This window comes from Oncorhynchus nerka, linkage group LG12 (assembly GCF_034236695.1).
Source record: "Oncorhynchus nerka isolate Pitt River linkage group LG12, Oner_Uvic_2.0, whole genome shotgun sequence".
In the NCBI taxonomy this organism is placed as follows: Eukaryota; Metazoa; Chordata; class Actinopteri; order Salmoniformes; family Salmonidae; genus Oncorhynchus; species Oncorhynchus nerka.
This window is the reverse complement of record NC_088407.1, coordinates 26,418,664-26,435,266: the sequence shown is the minus strand read 5'-3', so window position 1 is coordinate 26,435,266 and position 16,603 is coordinate 26,418,664. Positions and strand designations below refer to the sequence as shown.

Sequence of the window (16,603 nt, the reverse complement as noted above, 5' to 3'; positions counted from 1 at the left end):
GAGAGATCACTAAAAGAGGACTACTGTATTGTGTTTGCTGTGTTTTTTCCATATATGTTTTTGGGGAGGTGAAGTGACTGTGTGGTGATAGAAGCCCTAGAGGATGAGAGTGTCATACCATCAAAGTCACTCACTCTATGTGTCTCTTAGACAACAGTAGCTGCAGTAATAAAGAATATTGGATGCCAAACTGTCTGATAATATACCTATAAGTCCAGCTAGGAGACTCTGAACTGTAAAATACACAGTTAAAGACCATAGACTCGAATGAGTCGTCAACAAATATGATGCGGTCCAGTTCGACCAATCACCTGTAACTTCATTGTTGAAGTGTTGTCTACATGGGTGGACTCTTTCCACTCAAGACCCAAGTTGTGAAGAGCTGACAACTTTAAAGATGATCACACTGTGTCTGATATTTCCACTTCTCGTAGAGATTGGTAAGTCCATCTTTAATTATTCACTGCTTATGTGATGATTTGGAGACATAAGGTTTCCAATTACTATTTTATAGACACTTTGAGAATCCAAAGTTGTATTTGAGATGTGTAACAGCTAATATATGTTTATGTTCTCTAGTTCACGGGGTAGCTGGGATTGAATCTTTATCCATACGTCAGGAGAGTGGTCTCAAGTCAGCCAAAATTGGGAACACATTGATTTTGCGTTGCTTCTATGAAGGCGACATGGCCATGCATTTCTCCTGGTACAAGCAAAACTTGGGAGATAAACTTCAGCTCTTCTCAACCATTCATTATAAGTATGACAGGAATGCAACATTCTACCATGAGTTTAAGGATAACCCTCGCTTCTCAGTGCAAAATGGCCCAAAAAAGAATCACCTAAGGATCTCAGACATGCAACTCTCTGATTCCGGCACTTACTACTGTGGAAATGCTTATACCAATAGGGTGGAGTTTGGAAAAGGAGTTATTCTCATTGTAGAAGGTACGTAGAAAGTTTTTGATTTAAATCGGAATTTACAGATATACGGTGTAAAATGTGCTATTATGTTAGTCAGATGAGATCTTAATTTAACAAATGATAAATTAAAATACTCGCTACCGTGATAATCTAGAAATGAATGGGTTAGTTTACCTTTTTGTCAGGTTCCAGAAACATGCCTATACTCCAGCAATCTGTGTCTGAGTCAGTCCAGCCAGGAGACGTTGTGACTCTGAACTGTACAATTCACACCGAGACCTGTGCAGGAGAAGACCGTGTCTATTGGTTCAGACGTGGCTCAGGAGAATCCCATCCAGGAATCATGTACACCCATGGAGACAGGAGTGATCAGTGTGAGAAGAGCCCTGAGGCTGTGTCTCCTACACAGAGCTGTGTCTACAACCTCCCCAAGAGGAACCTCAGCCTCTCTGATGCTGGGATGTACTACTGTGCTGTGGCATTATGTGGGGAGATACTGTTTGGAAACGGGACCAAGCTGGAAATTCAAGGTAATTCCAATTTCCTCTGCTATACATTGCCACAAATACATTTTAAAATATGCCACATATCTCAAAATGACTGCTTTTTGTTTCAACCAATTCATGCCCCTATAACACAGAAGCCTTAGTTTTAGTAGGACCTTTATTGTTGCACAATGTATTTGGTAAAAAGTGTTTGTCTCTACAATGGGTACTTTGAAATTGACTAGTTTACTAGTATCATATTTTACCTAAGCGTTCATGAATACAATATGAATCTACTGATACCTTTTCACAGTTCCAGAGGATTATTCTCCATTTGATCTAAGTCCTACTGTTCTTGCCTTGGTCGTGTCCAACATCGTTCTTGGGACAGTGACCCTTCTGCTTGCCTGGGCACTTTACAAGAATCTGAACAGACATCACAGAGGTCATTCTTTTACTTTATATCATGTCTGTTTCATGTATATGTATAAAATATCAAGTCTGTCAACGCCAATTTAATATCTAACTTATAAGCATTGTCGATTAACTACATGAGGTAGGAAAATGTATTGTCTTAAAAAAGAATAAATGTCCTTCCTCTGTTTCAATCTCTGAAGGGAGGAAAGAAGGTCCAACATCCCAGGGGAATCAGGTAAATTCAAAAAAGTTCATGAATATATTCTCAGTTTTTACATAAGTGTCTCTTTACAACTGTCATTTAGGTTTCCTTACAACTAGTATTCAGCTTGGAAGTAATAGATCACTGTACTAGATGTAACTTACTTTTCTTTGTGATGGTTGTTACTTATTTCCATGGACTTTCTCTCTGTCACTGTTCCACTGACTGCAAGGTCATTTAGTGGGTGTACGGTGTGTTCGACAGGTCTTTTGTAGAGGAGAAAATCACATGTCATATAGCAGTTCATACTAGCATCATAATGCATTTTGCCATGGTTTCACCTCTCACAGAATCAAGACAGTGACGTGTTGAACTATGCTGCTGTGAGTTTCACTCCCAAGAAGAACTCTTCTCCCTCCGGAAGAACAAGAGGGAAGACCAGCAGAGAGGATGCAGTGTACTCTGAGGTCAGCTACCTTCAGCAGGAGTGAGGAACACAGTATCACCACTGTCACAAAGACTCCCAAGCAGAACCAGTTTACTCTTTGTAATAAAAGGACTGTTAATAACTGAAATGTATGTCATTTTGACAATGTCTATATGTTAGAGTTATATGATTATCCTGTAATGCATTCAAACCTTTTACTTGTGCTTTTAATGAATAGAAATTCTCTGATACAGGATCCCTTGTTCGCTGTATGTTTATGTTTTTTTATCATAATAAACTCTAATATTTGAACCCTCCATACATCTGTTTCCTCTGTAAAGTATATATATGTTACCACAGGATTAAAAGGAATAGTAGTTTAGCTGAATGTGTGTCAGGCTCCATCAGTCAGAAACCCATCTTACACAATGAAAGGGTTACACAATGTACAGATCGTTCTGACTCTACATACCTCATACCTCAACTGACCATCCTACCAATCCTCGACTTCGGCGATATCAGTTACAAAATAGCCTCCATTACCCTACTCAACAAATTGGATGCAGTCTATCACAGTGCCATCCGTTTTGTCACCAAAGCCCCATATACTACCCACCATTGCGACCTGTACACTCTCGTTGGCTGGCCCTCGCTTCATACTCGTCGCCAAACCCACTGGCTCCATGTCATCTACAAGACCCTGCTAGGTAAAGTCCTCCTTTATCTCAGCTCACTGATCACCATAGCATCACCCACCTGTAGCACGCGCTCCAGCAGGTATATCTCTCTGGTCACCCCCAAAACCAATTCTTTCTTTGGTCGCCTCTCCTTCCAGTTCTCTGCTGCCAATGACTGTAACGAACTACAAAAATCTCTGAAACTGGAAACACTTATCTCCCTCACTAGCTTTAAGCACCAGATGTCAGAGCAGCTCACAGATGACTGCACCTGTACATAGCCCACCTATAATTTAACCCAAACAACTACCTCTTTCCCTACTGTATTTATTTTATTAATTTATTTATTTTGCTCCTTTGCACCCCATTATTTGTATTTCTACTTTGCACATTCTTCCACTGCAAATCTATCATTCCAGTGTTTTACTTGCTATGTTGTATTTAATTTGCCACAATGGCCTTTATTTGCCTTTACCTCCCTTATCTCACCTCATTTGCTCACATCGTATATAGACTTGTTTCTACTGTATTATTGACTGTATGTTTATTTTACTCCATGTGTAACTCTGTGTCGTTGTATGTGTCAAACTGCTTTGCTTTATCTTGGCCAGGTCGCAATTGTAAATGAGAACTTGTTCTCAACTTGCCAACCTGGTTAAATAAAGGTGAAATAAAAAAATTAAATAAAAAATATACAGTTGAAGTAGGAAGTTTACATACACTTAGGTTGGAGTCATTAAAACTCATTTTTCAACCACTCCACAAATTTCTTGTTAACAAACTATAGTTTTGGCAATTCGATTAGGACATCTACTTTGTGCATGACACAAGTCATTATTACAACAAATATTTACAGACTTCACTTATAATTCACTGTATCACAATTCCAGTGGGTCAGAAGTTTACATACACTAAATTGACGGTGCCTTTAAACAGCTTAGAAAATTCCAGAAAATTATGTCATGGCTTTAGAAGCTTCTGATAGGCTAATTTACATCATTTGAGTCAATTGGTGGTGTACCAGTGGATGTATTTCAAGGCCTACCTTCAAACTAAGTGCCTCTTGTCATGACATCATGGGAAAATCAAAAGAAATGAGCCAAGACCTCAGAAAAAGATTGTAAACCACAAGTCTGGTTCATCCATGGGAGCAATTTCCAAACGCCTGATGGTACCACGTTCATCTGTACAAACAATAGTACGCAAGTATAAACACCAAGGGACCACGCAGCCGTCATACCGCTCAAGAAGGAGACGCGTGCTGTCCCGAAATCCACATAATCCACATAATTACAGAAGATTGTGTGAAAGACATTTTATGCAACCTATTTGATAAGACACAGGATCATTTTAACAACATGCCCATTAAGAGAACACATCGGACACCGTCAACACTGCGCCCAGGACTAGCCCCACGCAACCCCTGGCCTATCCTGGTGAAATTCTTACCATACACTGACAGGGAGAAGGTCCGACTCACAACCAAAGGGCTTAGGACTTTTCAATGGAAGGGGACAAAGGTGGAGTTTTTCCCTGACTTTTCCAAAGAGGTTCAAGACAAGAGAAATGCCTTCTCGGAGGTGAGGCATATGTGCATGAAACAGGAACTGAAATAGTCGTTGCAATATCCTGCTATGTTCTCGGTTACTTTGAGAGGATCATTACATCGTTTCACAAACCCAAAAGAGGTGTCTTGGACGTCAACGAGGCCGAAAATATTGAATAGAGTGGTAGGCTATGGAAGTTCCATATGTTGGCAATGGTTCATCACTGATGGACTAACATTTTTCTGGAAGGAGATAGAACTTCCCATGTTGTGAGTAACTGTCTCATCGAGTGTTTATGCTACAAATGCTGCCCAAAATGTATCTTTCTGGTTTACAGCTGACATCATTATAGTACTAGATTAAGCAGGACTATAGTCCAAGCATATCATTCTGTATTATGGCTATAGTGGGGATAAACATATATATTATTTTAAGTTTTCATTCTAATAACAGCAATAGTGGGGCAATATGCCATGAGTGATGGGCACAAGCCAAAGTGTTAGTCAGCTTATTTTATTTTATCATTACTTTGACTGTCTTTCTTTTGTGGCTGACCACAGTTTACATTCCTTTCTTTTTTGAGTTATTCAGTTCATGTATCAGTCTACACGAGAAATGTCATCTCTTCTCTTTGCGGAAAATAATGATCAGCCAGTCTTTATGTTCAATGTTTTGGTTGATTTATGTCATCTCTATGACATGTCATATCTGTCATTTCAAAATGTATATGGTCATGCCTATATTTGGCGTTGGTAAAAACGTGCTAATTCTAGTTGGCGCAAGCGCCCGGAAGACCGAGGGGCACTTCACACGGATGAAGGCCTGATTTGGCGGGGGGAGGGGAACTACCAGTCGTTTACTTTCATTGATTCGCTAAGCAGTGGCTATCAGAAATGTATCGATTTAAAATATTCTAACACTTGTTAGGTTGTGGTAATAATATATTTACAACCTTTCAGATATGTACTTTTTACCTTTATTTAACTAGGCAAGTCAGTTAAGAACTAATTCTTATGTTCAATGACGGCCTAAGAACAGTGGGTTAACTGCCTGTTCAGGGGCAGAACGACAGATTTGTACCTTGTCAGCTCGGGGGTTTGAACTTGCAACCTTCCGGTTACTAGTCCAACACTCTAACCACTAGGCTACCCTGCCACCCCATAATGAACAATGTGATTAAAGTTATGTTGTGGAATGTGAATGGGACTAGGTTCATATTTAAAAAGATGTAAGGTATTGAATTATCTTAAACAAAAACACTCAGATGTGATTAAACTCAAAGAGACCCACCTACTAGAAAAGGATTCTCCTAGGGTGGGAGACAGATGGGTGGGTAGTGCTTACCATAATACATTCCACCCATATTTTCCAAAAGTATACATATTCAAGTGGGAAAATAGTTTAAGGACAAAGAGGGATGAATCTTGACTCTACTTGTAAAGATTTCAGGGCAACATATAATATTTGGAAATATTTATGCTCCAAATGAAGTGGACCCAGACTTCTTGCTTCAACTTACAAAATAATACTCGATTTTGGTGATTTTCCTCTGGTGCTAGGGGGGAGGTGGGCGTTTTGTGAATTCCTTGAAACACACATTATGAAATTCTTTGAATCCTAACAACATTTCTCTTGTAAATCTGACAAAAAACAAATATGAGCTGAATATTGTATTCAGTAAAATGGTGGAATATTCCCTGTACAGGCTGAAGCAGAGATGGTACGAATCTAGTGAAAAGGCAGTAAGATTGTTGGCCAGTCAATTGAAATCTAGAGAAACAGATGGGCAAGTAGGTGGAATCAGAAATCAGACAGGCAAGATGATTCCCAATCATAAAGAAATAAAGGTATTTGGAGACTTCTATCAGGAACTTTGTACGTCAGACGGTCCCTTAGATATGCAGAAAGCAGAGGCATTCTTTCAGAATCTGAACCTTCCTATATTAACAGAGGATGACAGGAAGTGGCTCGACCGCCCTATTACTTTGGAGGAATTGACCGAAACTATAAGACAAGCACCCAGTGGTAAAACTCCAAGGTTGGATGGGATACCCAGTGATTCGTATAAAAGGTTTGCAGAACAGCTTAGCCCAGAAATATTAAAAACATTTAACACATCGATTGACACAGGTCAGCTCCCACCTTCTATGAGTGATGCAGTAATCACCCAAATCCTCAAAAAAAGGAAAGGATCCCCATGAGTGTGGGAGCTACCGTCCAATTTCTTTGATAAATTGTGATGGAAAACTGTTTACAAAACTTCTGGCTATGAGGGAAAATCATGAATCCAGATCAGGTGGGATTTGGGAAATGCAGAACTTCATCTGATAATCTTAGGTGCCTATTGCATGTCATCTGGAAGGCAAAAGATTTGGATACTTCCGTGACAGCCTTATCCCTAGATGCAGAGAAAGCCTTTGATAGGGTGGGCTGGGACTACTTGCGTTATAATATGAATACATTTGGATTTGGACAGGGCTTTCAGAATATTATTAAACTTCTGCACAATGACCCCAAATCCATAGTAGTCACTAACGGACTATGATCATCTCCATTTTCTGTAGGATGAGGCACAAAACAAGGTGACTCTCTCTCGCCCCTCTTATCTATTATAGCATTAGAACCATTAGCCAAAGCCATTAGGCTGCATCAGTCAATCAAAGGGATTAATATGGGAGGTAGGGAGAATAAACAACTGCTTTATGCAGATGACATATTGTTATTAATATCTGACCCCCAATTCTTTGCCTTTACTGGACCTTGTAAATGCATTCTCATAGATATCGGGCTATAAAGTCAACTGGACCACATCTGAAGTAATGCCTCTATCAAAACATTGTCTGAGAAATGACCTCCATAAAAACTTGAAGTACCTGGGGATCACGTTAAATCCTGGTCTAAGGAACATGATTTATGAAAATCTTGACCCACAGACTATTTGAGTCAACAAAAGTTGGAACCCAGAATACAGTAATGTCCCTTGCTAAAAATATATGGCCTCGGATTTATAAGAGAGAGAGAGATCTTCACCTTTCTTGACAAGCTATGCTTTGTTAAGGAACAACCCTAAATTGAAAAAAGGGGGACACATGGTTTTCTGGAAAGATTGGTATAGAAATGAGATAAAGAACATTGGTTGTCTGTATTAAGAAAACACTTTGACCTCTTTTGAAGAGCTATGGTCCAAGTATAATTCACAGAAACAATACTTTTTGAGGTATCTCCAATTTAGAGATTGTTTGCTTAATTAAGGTAGGACAAAACAACAACAAATGCCAATATATTCCAATATAAGCGTTAAGATAGAAATCCTATGCAAATTACCACATAACGCAGGGCTTATACAGTGGAGAGAACAAGTATTTGAAACACTGCCGATTTTGCAGGTTTTCCTACTTACAAAGCATGTAAAGGTCTGTATTTTTTTTATCATAGCTACACTTCAACTGTGAGAGATGGAATCTAAAACAAAAATCCAGAAAATCACATTGTATGATTTTTAAGTAAATAATTTGCATTTTATTGCATGACATGTATTAGATCACCTACCAGTATTAGATCACCTACCAACCAGTAAGAATTCCGGCTCTCACAGACCTGTTAGTTTTTCTTTAAGAAGCCCTCCTGTTCTCCACTCATTAACTGTATTAACTGCACCTGTTTGAACTCATTACCTGTATAAAAGACACCTGTTCCACACACTCAATCAAACAGACTCCAACCTCTCCACAATGGCCAAGAGCAGAGAGCTGTGTAAGGAAAAGGAAACAATAAAAACTATAACAGAAAAAGAAATGAATTAATATGATGTATTGTGAAAGTACCACAGAATAGAAATAAAGTATAATAGCATTTTATAGCAATCTGAGAATTCTCCATTGGTAGGAAACTGGGTAAAAGTATAGTTCTGATTCTAATTGAAATCTGTTTTGCAGGAGAGGATATTGGAACCATGAAGCTCTTCCTACTGGTTGTGATCCTGGGTGTTGTAACTGCTGTTCTACTGATAATCATCCTCATCCTGGTCCTCAAGGTAAGACTAGATGCGAACAGACTAAACACAGGTATGGAGCCTATTTCATATGGGCCTGGCTATTATCTACACTTACAAAGTGAACATGTTTCCTATGACATATTGCAGGGGTAGGCAACCCTGGTTCTGGAGTTCCACAGGCACTTCATGTTTTTGATTTAACTGATCTGGAAGACCAGGTGTGTTGAATTTAGGCAACCACTGAACTGATCAATTAGCTTAGTTAGGCAGGTGTGGTGCCGAGTTGGAACAAAATCCTGTACTACTTGCGGCACTCCAGGAACAGGGTGGCCTACCCCTGACATACTATATACTGAGAATTGAAAGAGTAGGTAAAATATTGTGCGCACAACAATGGAATAATCAGTTGATATCTTCTCTCATCTGTTTTATATCATATTCAGGACCTGAATCGCAACAACCACAAAAATATCAGGTAAGTGCTATTTGTTCAGTAAAATTATTTAGAAAATGTAAGCAATTCAGAACCGGTATAAATTATAATTGTATGTTAGGTAGTTTTCAAATGAACAGAACCAAGATACTAATGCACTGAATTATGCCGCCCTGAATTTCACCACCTAGAAAAAGATGAGGGAGAGAAGAGAGGAGTTGGACCCCCATGTAGTGTATGCTGCTGCAAGATGGCAAAGTGGAGGGTGGAGAGGACAAGTGGTGTGCCATATCTTTGAACCCAAGTTTAAATCCTCTATTGTATGTGTAGTTAAATCAAATGTATTACAAATAAATCAGTAAATATCTCTAGTTTCTGTGCTTTGTACCTCAGGGTCACTGTAGCCCTCTTCCACTCTGTTAGGCCACACAGCTCAGTAGTACAGGGGTGGTCAGAGAGGGGGAGTTTGACTCAAACCACAACTGTTTAATGGCCACAGAGGAGTAGTTGCCTCTCTCAGCTTAGGTCACTGCTGTGTGTATTAGTGATTTGGTTATTCTTTAATAATTTGTTTGTTCGTAAAGTAAAAAGTACCCAGCATTGGACAATCATATTACATTGATTAATTAATAAAAATAGTTTAATCAACCTCCAATGTTTGTCATGTTATTCGCCCCTTTAGTATTTCCTGTCATGACTGCACTGATCACAGCCCCCTATTCTGAAAAGCATCTAGTTACCTTATAAGGAGAATATGATTAGAGTCTGAGGTAGAGGGGCCAGTGAAGAAGGCATCACTTCCTGTGGTGTGTGATTGAGCAGTTCAGTGATGAGTGAGACCTGCTGAGGTGAACATCACTGGGCCTCTTAGACTAACACTGGGGGATGGGTCTCGCTCGCTCTCTCTCTGCCCGCTGCCTAACAAATTGTACTTGTTGAAAATGTTGTAAATGTTGTATCTCGAACAAATGTCTTTCAATGGGTGCTCCTATGGGACAGCCGAATAACCCTTTTAGGTTCTAGATAACACTTTTTTTGTGAGTGTGCCTGCTCAAAAGAACCTGGTCACTTTTCCACCATCTGACATGTAAGTAGAAACGCGTGGTTGATTTGAGTAGCGGTAAACCGTAAGGGGATGTGAGATGGAGACTGTAGACATATCTTGCGTCATCCTCTCTCTGCTTAAGACAAACCTGCACTAAAATATGACTGGCCTTCAGCTCTCACAACACCTCTCAGTGCATCAAAACCACATGTTCTTTTCACAACTCTCTTCATCTGGAAGATAACCAGACCCCTGCTGCTCAGAAGTGCAAAGTATGTGAAGAATACAAACAAGCTGAAAGCCTTTTCTATAACCTAAAGTATTCAACACGAGTAGAAAGTGCATACTCAGATTGGGTGTTATCTCCGTTTTTGAACAATTTTCCTTCGGGATAACTTCTGTCACCTCTGACCCATTCCCTCAAACAGAACGACTTAAGTCAGTATCAATGTTCAGTGCTATTTATTCATGCTAATACAATAAGTGAATACACAGGGATTTGACGAAAGCCAGTAACATACCACATACATCTATGGCCAATATCAATAGAACGTATCTATTTAATGGTGTAGATGAACATGGTCAGACAGAGGAGAACTCCAGTTCTTATGATGGAGAGAAGGACCAAGAATGTCATCTATGGATCAATGTCACCATCTGAAAAAAGTCATCACTCCACTATAGTGCTATGGGCAGTTGTCGATAATGTGTTATCAGTCATTAAATATAATGTTAATAGCATAAGAGTAAAGAAATGTTAGATACCTTCAACATCCAGCTTGGTCCCGTTTCCAAATAATATGTCCGCACATGAGACCGCAGCACAGTAGTAAGTTCCAGCATCAGAGAGAATGAGGTTCCTCTTTGGGAGGTTATAGACACAGCTCTGTGTAGGAGATCCAGCCTCAGGGCTCTTCTCACACTGATCATTCCTGTCTCCATGGGTGTAAATGATTCCTGGATGGGATTCTCTTGAGCCATGTCTGAACCAACAGACACTGTTCTCCTGCACAGGTCTTATTGTGTATTTTACAGTTCAGACTCTCCTGGCTAGACTGACTCAGACACAGACTACTGTTCAACATGCTGGGTCCTGGAATCTGCAGCTTTTCCATGACTATAAAATCACATTACTATCAATGATTTGCACAATTTCCAAATACAACATATTTGCTAAAATAGAAGATAAAAACACCTGAATGTATCAGATGTACCCTGATGTTTCAGAAAAACACAACTCCCGAAGATCATGCTTTCATAATCAATTGCAGCACCGTAATACATCCCCATGTTGGATGCCGTGGAATCTGAGATGGTCAGCACAAATCTGGTGCCACTCTTCCTTGTAGCAAAGCAAAGCTTTTTTGTCAAACTCTCCAAAGACAATTGCAGTGAGAATACAGAGATAACATCTGGGGCTTGTCCGGTCATCGTCATCCACAGTGATGAAGCATTCCAAATCAACTGTGTCTCCAAGAGTGAAGGGGCTCCAAACAGACTGAGTGACAACAACAGCAAGAGACAAAGCTGAAAGATATATATTTATATTAATAAAGAACTCAATATCTGTTTTCTTAAATACGTAAGCATGATTGTCCCTTTAATAGTAAGTTTGCACTCTTACTACCCCTAGCTTTACCTGCTCTGAATAACAGATACATTTTTTTACATTTAAGTCATTTAGCAGACGCTCTTATCCAGAGCGACTTACAAATTGGTGCATTCACCTTATGACCTCCAGTGGAACAGTAGTGCATCTAAATCTTTTCAGGGGGAGGGGGGGTGAGAGGGATTACTTTATCCTATCCTAGGTATTCCTTAAAGAGGTGGGGTTTCAGGTGTCTCCGGAAGGTGGTGATTGACTCCGCTGTCCTGGCGTCGTGAGGGAGTTTGTTCCACCATTGGGGGGCCAGAGCAGCGAACAGTTTTGACTGGGCTGAGCGGGAACTGTACTTCCTCAGTGGTAGGGAGGCGAGCAGGCCAGAGGTGGATGAACGCAGTGCCCTTGTTTGGGTGTAGGGCCTGATCAGAGCCTGGAGGTACTGAGGTGCCGTTCCCCTCACAGCTCCGTAGGCAAGCACCATGGTCTTGTAGCGGATGCGAGCTTCAACTGGAAGCCAGATAGATTTTCTTTATATAACAGAGTTTCATCATTGTCCTTCTAATGTGTATACTGGTCATCTTGTCTGTCAGATAAGAATGAGACAGGGGGTTAGCTGTCATACACATCAGGAGGTCAACATTCTTATCTGTATTTTAAACTGTACCTAAATGATTTGTAAATAAATTAACAGTATTTTCAAGTTAAAACAAAATACAATAGTCATAATGAATGTACCTTTTTCTCCAAAGTCCATCATGAATAGGCAGTACATTACTGTATCAGACTCAAACGTGTGAAAAAAATCAGCTATGCCCCTTTCTTGTAGTTTGTTCTTCGTGATCTAACTGATATTAGAAAATTGGCGAGAATAAACCACAGTGTGAGATGACAGGAACTACAAGTCTGGAGCCAGAGATGACCTGATATTATTGGTTAGTAGCTCTGACACCCAGACAGAACTGCAGGTTTTGATGATGAGCTATAAGACCTGTCTGCCTTTGTAGCTGTAGCTACAGCCGGGCTATAGGGTTAGCTTTAGGGTTAGGGTTAGGACTAGGGCTATAGGGTTAGCTTTAGGGTTAGGGCTAGGGTTAGGGCTAGGGCTATAGGGTTAGCTTTAGGGCTAGGACTAGGGCTATAGGGTTAGCTTTAGGGTTAGGACTAGGGCTATAGGGTAAGCTTTAGAGTTAGGACTAGGGCTATAGGGTTAGCTTTAGGGTTAGGACTAGGGCTATAGGGTTAGCTTTAGGGTTAGGACTAGGGCTATAGTGTTAGGGTTAGGTCTAGGGCTATAGGGTTAGCTTTAGGGTTAGGACTATGGCTATAGGGTTAGGGTTCGGGCTATAGGGTTAGCTTTAGGGTTAGGACTAGGGTTAGCTTTAAGGTTAGGACTAGGGCTATAGGGTTGGTTTAAGGGTTAGGACTAGGGTTAGCTTTAGGGTTAGGACTAGGGCTATAGGGTTGGTTTAAGGGTTAGGACTAGGGCTATAGGGTTAGCTTTAGGGTTAGGATTAGGGCTATAGGGTTAGCTTTAGGGTTAGGATTAGGGCTATAGGATTAGCTTTAGGGTTAGGACTAGGGCTATAGGGTTAGCTTTAGGGTTAGGACTAGGGCTATAGGGTTACCTTTAGGGTTGGGGTTAGGACTAGGACTAGGGCTATAGGGTTAGGGTTAGGGTTAGAACTAGGGCTATAGGGTTAGCTTTAGGGTTAGGACTAGGGCTATAGGGTTAGGGTTACGGTTAGGACTAGGGTTAGGGTTAGGACTAGGGCTCTAGGGTTAGCTTTAGGGTTAGGACTAGGGCTCTAGGGTTAGCTTTAGGGTTAGGACTAGGGCTAAAGGGTTAGCTTTAGGGTTCGGACTAGGTCTTTCGGGTTAGGGTTAGGGTTAACATCCATAGACTATCTGTAGGGACTGTCCAAATAAAGCATTCCCAGCAGCTATAGCCATGCATTGAAAAATATTTAACACCCACAAAAGTTGTTGTTTCAAATAATTATTCAAGTCAAATGTTATTCGTCACATGCTTAGTAAACAACAGGTGTAGCTAAAAGTGAAATGCTAACTGATGAGCCCTTCACTGCCAAGGCAGAGAGAAATAACATAGAAAATGAAATAAAAGTAATAATAAATACACAATGAGCAACGATAACTTGGCTACATGCACGGGGTAACAGTAGCGAGTTGTATGCAGGGGTACTAGGTAATTGAGGTAGATACGTACATATAACTAGGAATAAAGTGACAGATAATGAACAGTAGCAGCAGCGTATGTGATGAGCACAGGGGGTTAATTAGGGAGAACTGGCTCATGGTAATGACTGGAGTGGAATCAGCGGAATGGTAACAAATACATCAAACACATGGTTTCCAGGTGTTTGATGCCATTCCATTTGCGCCATTCCAGCCATTATTATGATCCATTCTCCCCTCAGCAGCCTTCTATGGTGATGTGTCATAAAGGTTAGTGCAATGCAGATAGTCCGGGTAGATATTTGGTTAACGTTTTATCTAACTATACTCAACAAACTGCACATTTTAGAGTGGCATTTCGTTGTCCCCAGCACAAGGTGCACCTGTGTAATGATCATGCTGTTTATTCAGCTTCTTGATATGCCACACTTGTGTATGGCAAAGGAGAAATGCTCAATAACAGGGATGTCAACAAATTTGTGCACAACATTTGAGAGATATAAACTTTTTGTGCATACGGAAAATGTTGGGGATATATTATTTCAGCTCACGAAACATGGGACCAACACTTTACATGTGGTGTTTATATTTACATGTTGCATTTATAGTTTTGTTCAGTATACTTAGCAGACTTTTGGCTTGGGGTAGAAGCTGTTCAGGGTCCTGTTGGTTCAAGACTTGTTGCATCGGTGTCACTTGCCATGTGGTAGCAGAGAAAAGAGTCAATGACTTGGGTGGCTGTAGTCTTTGACCATTTTTAGCTCTTTCCTCTGTCACAGCCTGGTAGAGAGGTCCTGGAAGGCAGGGAGCTCAGCCCCAATGATATACTTGGCTGTACGAACTACCCTCTGTACGGCCTTGCGGTCAGGTCCTTAGCTGAGTGATGAGCTTGGGAAGGCACTACACTGAGCTGTAGTCAATGAACAGAATTCTCACATAGGTGTTCCTCTTGTCCAGGTGGGAAAGGTCAGTGTGGAATGCAATAGAGAGTGCGTCATCTATGGATCTGTTGGGGCGGTATGCGAATTGGAATGGGTCCAGGGTGCTCTGAGTACGCGTCCTGGTAATCCGTCTGGCCCTGTGCCCTTGTGAACCTGTTTAAAGGTCTTACTCACATCGGCTACGGAGAGCTCAATCACACAGTCGTCCAGAACAGCTTGTGCTCTCCTGAATGGTTCAGTGTTGCATGCCTCGAAGTGAGCATAGAAGGCATTTAGCTCATCTAGTAGGCTCGTGTCACTGGGCAGTTCGCGGATTGGTTTCCCTTTCCCTTACATTTGTAATCCGTAATAGTTTGCAAGCCATTCCACATCCGATGAGCATCAGAGCCGGTGTAGTAGGATTTGGTCTTAGTATTGTGTTGACGCTTTGCCTGTTTGATGGCTCGTCAGAGGGCGTGGCAAGATGTCTTATAAGTATCCAGATTACTGTCCCGCTCCCTTTAGTTTACTCAACTTTTTGGTCCAAGTGTAACCTAAACAATAAAAAAATTGTTAGTTTCAATTTCAGTCAATTTAAAATGTAAAATGATATGTTTGCTCAACTTGTCTCATAGGCTCATTCAACTATCAATTATTATTTTGGCATCTTAACTAAAAAAGGCTGTGGAAATAGTTACTCACACACAGTGCTCTTAAAATACAATGGCAACTTACATATTTGATACACATTGTGCATGTTTATTTATACTGTTCTTATTATTCAACATGTCCTCACCTGGGATTTGAACTCACAACCTCTTGGATCATGGCTACACTGATCTTCCAGCTATGCCACCATGTCTGTTATAATTATCAGTTAGACTGACTATTCTCTCATCATTGATTTAATTTCCTTATATATGAAATGTTCTGTGGTGTCTTCCTCAAAATCACAAAAGTGGAAATAGCTGACAGTAGCCTGTATTTCTGTGGATTGTTTCCACAAGGTTACATGTCAAAAAATGCTATGTACGTTTTCCACTATTTGTCTGGCTTTTGATACATTTGAAAATGTTTATCAAGCTAATTAGGAGTTATCACAAAAGAAATGCAAACCATTGCTGGCCATATTTTTTATCATTATAATTTTGAGGAACACAAATTATATATTCTACTGATCCTGATGTTAAAGGACACAAAGGACATGAGGAAAAGCTACCACCACTCTACTACCATATATCTACAACACAAAATGTGTGTGTATATTGTGTATGTTATAGTGTGTGTGTGTGTGTGTGTGTGTGTGTGTGTGTGTGTTATTGTGTGTCTCTTCACAGTCTCCGCTGTTCCATGAGGCGTATTTTTATCTGTTTTGTAAATCTAATTTGACAGCTTTCATGAGTTACTGGGTGTGGAATAAAGTACCATGTTGTCATGGCTCTATGTAGTACGGTGCACCTCCCATAGTCTGTTTTGGACTTGGGAACTGTGAAGAGACCTCTGGTGTGCCATTCAGAGGGTGAATGGACAAGACAAAATATTTAACTGACTTTGAATAGGGTATGGTAGTAGGTTCCAGGTGCACCGGTTTGAGTGTGTCAAGAACTGCAACGCTGCTGTTTTTTTTAACGCTCAACAGTTTCCTGTGTATATCAAGAATGGTCCACAACCCAAAGGACATCCAGCCAACTTGGCACAACTGTTGGAAGCATTGGAGTCAATATGGGCCATTATCC

The 16,603-nt window shown here is 40.5% G+C and overlaps 1 long non-coding RNA gene and 1 pseudogene across 1 annotated transcript; both read left to right on the top strand.

The window, feature by feature from the left end:
- The first annotated feature begins 389 nt into the window (after positions 1–389).
- The window catches only part of LOC115138023 (uncharacterized), a 28,706-nt pseudogene continuing 12,492 nt past the window's right edge, over positions 390–16,603 (top strand).
- LOC115138034 (uncharacterized) lies at positions 8,377–9,477 on the top strand. The gene is made up of 4 exons (XR_003864881.2): positions 8,377–8,432; positions 8,615–8,712; positions 9,117–9,148; positions 9,298–9,477. It is a non-coding gene; the product is annotated as an uncharacterized LOC115138034 (long non-coding RNA).